This window comes from Martes martes (genome assembly GCF_963455335.1).
Source record: "Martes martes genome assembly, chromosome: 6".
Lineage (NCBI taxonomy): Eukaryota > Metazoa > Chordata > Mammalia > Carnivora > Mustelidae > Martes > Martes martes.
Genome location: NC_137893.1, coordinates 8912531 through 8918530, shown reverse-complemented (window position 1 = coordinate 8918530; position 6000 = coordinate 8912531). Strand labels below are relative to the sequence as shown.

The following is a 6000-nucleotide window of genomic DNA, read 5'->3' as shown; positions in this document are numbered from 1 at the left end:
GTCACAAGTTGTTTTTCTCTTGTTGCTTTTAAGAGTCTCTTTTTAATTTTAACTTTTGACATTTAATTAGGATGTGCTTGATGTGATCTCCTTGGGGTCATCTTATTTGGAATTCTCTGGGCTTCCTGGACCAGGATGTCTGTTTCTCTCCCCAGGTTAGAGAACTTTTCAGCCATTATTTCTTCAAATAGTTTTCCACTCCTTTCTCTCTCGCTTCTTCTGGCCCCTATAATGTGAATTTTCATTCCACTTGATGTTGTTCCCATAGGTCTGTTAGGCTGTCTTCATTTATCTTTCTTACTTTCTTCTTCCTTTCTCTGTTTGGGTTAGCTCCACTGCCCTGCCTTCCAGACCGCTGATCTGTTCTTCTGCTTCATCTGGTCTGCTAGGGAACCCTCCGTGTGTGCTTCGGCTCTGTGGCTAATGGGTGGAACTTGTTGTTTTCCATCTCTTTGATGAAGTTCTCACGGTGTTCATCTGGTCTTCTCCTGAGTCTGGGCAGCATCTTTATGACCATTACTTCAAATTCTTTATCAGGCATATTACTTTTCTCTCTGAAATTAAGGTATTTTTCTGAGATTTTTACCTTGTTCTTTCATTTGGAACATACTTCTCTGTGTCTTCATTTTCCTTCACTCTCTGTGTTCATTTTTTGGTGTTTTTTATTTTTTTTAGATTTTATTTATTTATTTGTCAGAGAGAGAGAGAGAGAAAGAGCACAAGCAGAGGGAGCAGCAGGCAGAGGGAGAAACAGGCTCCCCACTGAGCAGGGAGCCCAATGCGGGACTCAATCCCATGACCCTGGGATCATGACCTGAGCTGAAGGCAGATGCTTAACCTACTGAGACACCCAGGTGTCCCACTCTGTTTGTTTCTATACATTTCTAAACTGCAACCTCTCCCCAGTCTTGGCCTCGCGTGGGTGATGGACCTTGTCCTTCAACCTGGCCCTAGCTCTTGGTTATCTTTCCAAACTCTGTGATTGTCCAAGCAGCCTGATTTATTCTTGCTAGGGCTCCACTGGTGTGCTAAGACCTGTTGGTGTTCCAAAGGGAAGGATCTGTTAGAACCTAGTTTCAGGCTGATTGGAAGCCAGACCCCTAGGCAGCAGCTTTCAAAGTACGCAAATAGCTACGGTCCTGTGGGACCAGTCATAAAATCTGCTGGCCGCCAGACCAGGAGATCTGAAGGACACCTTGGGTGGAGATTGCAAAACTCAGGGTTCCGTCTGAGTGTATAAGCGCCTTCCTCGGAGGCACCGGAGAGCTGAAGCAAGGCCGGGGCAGGGATGGGGCCTCCCTGCCTGGGTTCCCTGAGATCACCTTCCTAGCCTTGTGTTGTGTGGCAAACAGGAAGTCTGCCCCTCAGGCAAAAGCTCTAGGCCAAGGAAATAGGCCTTTTTCACAGGGAGACTGGGAACGTGCTTCCGTCTACTGTCTGTGCTGTGCCCTGAGGGTTGTGGGCTGCTGGGTACTGTCTTTGCAATTGTTATGGTCCCCTGGAGCCCAGGAACACAAGCCCTCTGGCCACCAGGACCAGGTGATGTGGTGTGTGTCCTTGGTGTGGGCTGCAGGCGCCTGCCGGCCTTGCGATGCAGCTGGAGAGTGCGGGGGTGGAGCGCGGCCACCATGGCCACCAGCGTTAGGAAGGCAGCCGAAGACGGCCTTGGCCGGGCCTGGCCTCTGGCTTCTGCGATGCTGCAGGAGAGCACCGTGTCCGTGCATGTCTGCGTGTGTCCCCGCGTGTCTGTGCACGCCCGCACATGTCCGTGCACCCCCGCGCGTGCCACTCAGGAGCAAGGCAGTGGGAGAGTGCCGGGTCTCGGTGTGCCGCCCGCGCTAGCAGAGGAGAGGGAGAGTGCAGAACGGGGCTCACCTCTAGACAGAGTCCCACCCGGCCCCCGCCCCTTTGGCAGAGGCTGGAAGATTAGCAAATGAATCTCCTTCACTCACAGTCTAGATGCTTTTCAAACTCGCTTTTGTCCTGGGTCTCTATGTCTCTACATGAGTGAGACCACGCGCCCCTTGGACTTAAGTAAGGCCCACTGTTTTTTCTAAGTCAGACCTTTTGGGGGCACACCTCCCTGGTGCAGGTCCCAGGGGTTGGGGTGCCTGGCAGGGGACACAAACCCCTCGCTCCTCTGGGAGAAACCCTGTCCTTGTGAGATCCCTCCCTGTGGTGCGTCTCTGTGATGGTGGTGAGGGGGCGTTCGGTGACATCGTGTCTCTGCCTCTCCTACCCACCACCGCGGTGTGGTCTTTCCATCCTGTGTTGCGGGCGGCGGTTGGGCTGGTTTTCAGTCCTTCTTTGGGGGGGTTGTTCCGTGTGAAGCTACAGATCTGGCGTCTGCGGGAGGAGGTGTGTTCGAGGCCTCCCTACACCACCGCCTTCCCGTGCAGCTTTCCGTTAGGCCTTCGGGAAGAGGGATAAGCTGACTTCTATTGGATACTCAAAGAAATGAGTAGCTTTCTATTAGCGCCGGACTGAATCTTCACATATTTCAACCTTTTGGTGTCGCGAGGTTTTTAAAAAAAAAAAGTTTTTGACATGGAATGGGCATTTGGAACTATGCATTTTGAAAATGATAAACAGCGCCTTTGGCTGGGGCTGCCACTTTTCAAAGCAAGAACGGGCTGGTCATTGATGACTTGAAAACACAATAGAGGTTGTCCCTGTTTGTTGGGGACGGTGCGCACAAGGACATTGCAGAACCTTGAGGAGGGAGACATTCGTCTGGTGTGAATCTAGAATAACCAGAGACTTGGGGAATTTGAAAAGAGCTCCTAAGTGTTGCTGCAGATGGGAGAGTGCCCAGGACAAAGATCAGGAGAGGCACTCACACCGTGGGGGGCCGGTGGCTGGGTTTTCTGTCCCCCTCAGTCGGGAGGGCTGTGCTTATTAGGCCCCTGGCATTAATGGTCTCAAATTTCCTGTCCCTTTGCAAGGCTTAATTTCGGTCCCTCATCCAGAGAAGAAGTGAAGTTGTTCAACCAGATTTCTTTGCTCCTGAATAGCACACCTTGTACTTGGACAACAGCTCGCCAAGACAGGCTGATTTGGTCAGCGCTAATTCTGCGCCCCTCACCCATTTCGCGTCTCTTTGGTTTGTTGAGGCCAATGTCCTTCAGCCTCTGCTTTTTTCTTTGTCTTTCTTTCTTTTAGATATAATTTTTTTAATTAAAATTTTTTAAATATATGTATATTTTTGCTGGTACAGCTGCTCTGGAGAACAGTATGAAGATTCCTCAAGATGTTAAAAATAGAGCTTTTTCCTGTTTTTTAGTGCTCCCCGCTCAAGCCCTTTGGGCTTTTCTTATCTCGAGAGGGAAGGGCAGGGAGTTGCAGGGAGCTGCCTGGGCTCTTGAGAGAGGAGGTAATAATTCCAAATAATGTCCAGAAAGTCTTAAGATTTTCTTTCCTCCTTTCAATCAACTGTACGTATTTGAAGTCTAATGGTGACCATTGCCTGGTAAGGGATTAAAGGCATTGGCGGTTTTTTGTCTTTGAATAGTTCACTGTAAGCTAAAAACCACACTGGGAGGACGGACGAGGCTGAGGCTGTCTCCTGGGAAGGCAGCCCATTTTGAAACCTGCACCCAAGAGGGTATTGTGACCTCGCTGTTGTAACTCTACCCTCTAAGTACACAAAGTGTGATTTCTAAAACCCCAGCTTCCTTATTGTGAAATAAGGATGCTTTTCAAAATACCAAAGATAATTGCATTATGGGGAGTGAAGTGCCTCAGGAAATCATATGGGGAGAGAACGAAATAATTTATAACACGTACTCCACTGCCTCTCCTTTCTTGGCAACCCTCTGTCCTCTCTCTGGTTTTGTCCTCCCTGGACCCCCATCCTAGAGAGAAGGCTGGCAGAACTTTAGAATATTTGACAGTCATGACTGACAGGGGGTGGGGGTCCCAGGTGGGGGACGGACCCCAGAGGCTTTCCTCTCCCTGCAGCTGCCTCAGCTTGTGACTCGGTCCTTGGGAAGAAGTGGATCCATTGTGGGACCAGGAGGAGGGAAGGAGGTTTTTTAAATCAGGAAAGGGGAAGCTGTAGGACGGTGATTTAAAAAAACAAAACCAACTGACAGGTTGCGGCAGTCAGAGAAAAAGGCCTGTGGGACGTGCTGGCCCTGGAGTTGTGTCGAGGTTCCGGGATGTCTTTGAGGTTTCTGCTTCAAGGCACTTTTCCTCTTAGAGCTGCTAAGGGGACACCTGGGTGACTCAGTTGGTTAAGTGTCTGCCTTTGGCTCAGGTCACTAATCACAGGGTCCTCGGATTGAGTCCCGCATCAGGTTCCCGGCTTAGTGGGGAGCCGGCTTCTCCCTCTCCTCCTTGCTTGTGCTCTCACTCTTTCTGTCAAATAAATAAATAAAATCTTAAAAAAAAAAAAGCTGCTAAGTGTCCCTGGGAGCTCCGACAAGAGAGGGGTGAGTTGGCTCGAGGCGACTTTCAGAGCATCTATATTTGGAGTATTTCTGGATGAGGGTCAGGACCAGGGGGGAAGACAGGCATCCTCAGGGAAAGAGGACAGCATGGGGATGAGTGTTTCGCATTTTTTTTATACTGCATGTCCCTCCCTCCCTCCCTTCCTTCCTTCTTTTCTTTCTTTCTTTTAAAAATCGTGTTCAGTTAGCCAACATATAATAGTGTTCAGTGATTCATTAGTTGCATAAAACACCCAGTGCTCATCACATCATGTGCCCTCCTTAATGCCCATCACCTGGTTACCCCATCCCTCCACCCCCCTCCCTTCTATAACCATCAGTTTGTTTCCTGGAGTCCAGAGTCTCTCCTGGTTTGTCTCCCTCTCTGATTTCTTCCTGTTCAGCTTTCCCTCCCTTTCCCTGTGGTCTTCCACTCTAGTTCTTATGTTCCACACATAAGTGAAACCGTATGATAAATGTCTTTCTCTGCTTGTCTTATTTCACTCAACATAATGCCCTCCAGTTCCACCCATGTTGATGCAAATGGTGGGTAGTCATCCTTTCTGATGGCTGAGTTATGTTCCATTGTGTTTATGGACCACATCTTCTTATCCATTCATCTGTTGAGGGGCATCTTGGCTCTTTCCACAGTTTGGCTATTGTGGTCATTGCTGCTATGAACGTTGTGGTACAAGTGCCCCTTCATTTCACTACGTCTCTATCTTTGGGGTGAATACCCAGTGGTGTGATTATTGGGTCATAGGGTAGCTCTATTTTCAACTTTTTGAGGAATTTCCACACTGTTTCCCAGAGTGGGTGCATCAGCTTGTATTTCCACCAACAGTGTAATAGAGTTCCCCTTTCTCCACATCCTCACCAACACTTGTTGTTTCCTGTCTTGTTAATTTTTGCCATTCTAACTGGTGGAAGGTGGTATCTTATTGTGGTTTTGATTTGTATTTCCCTGATGGCTAATGATGTGGAACATTTTTTCATGCGTCTGTCAGCCATTCCTATGTTTTCTTTGGAGAAGTGTCTGTTCATGTCTTATGCCCATTTCTTGACTGGATCATTTGTTTTTTTTGGGTGTTGAGTTTGGTAAGTTATTTATAGATCTTGGATGCCAGCCTTTTATCTGAAATGTCACTTGTAAATATCTTCTCCCATTCCATTCCATTGCCTTTTAGTTTTGTTGACTATTTCTCTGCTGTGCTAAAGTTTTTTTTATCTTGCACGTTTCATTTAAATCTTGAAACAGTCTTGCGGGGCAACGAGGATTATTATCCTAATTTTAGAGGTGAAACAAGAGGCTAAGAGACAGAGAGTAGTTAGCCTGAGGCCAGGAAGTCAGTTAGACTAGAGCCCTGGTCTCCTGAATCCCATCCCTTCCAGATCTCTGCCCTCTCCTGCCTGCGGGGAGGAAAGCCAATCAGAAGACCTTGAATCTTGGGCCACAGGAAATGGGGAGTGAGCATAGATGCTTTGCCAAGAGGAAGCCGTATCACAGTGCACCAGTGTTCATCAGGGCGGGGCCAGGGCCCGGGGATGGAGACAGCCAGTGACCCGCAGG

The 6000-nt window shown here is 48.6% G+C and overlaps 1 protein-coding gene across 1 annotated transcript in view; it reads left to right on the top strand.

The window, feature by feature from the left end:
* Positions 1 to 6000, top strand: part of SYTL3 (synaptotagmin like 3) — an 81340-nt gene that overhangs the window by 14008 nt on the left and 61332 nt on the right. The gene's annotated exons all lie outside the window — the stretch shown is intronic.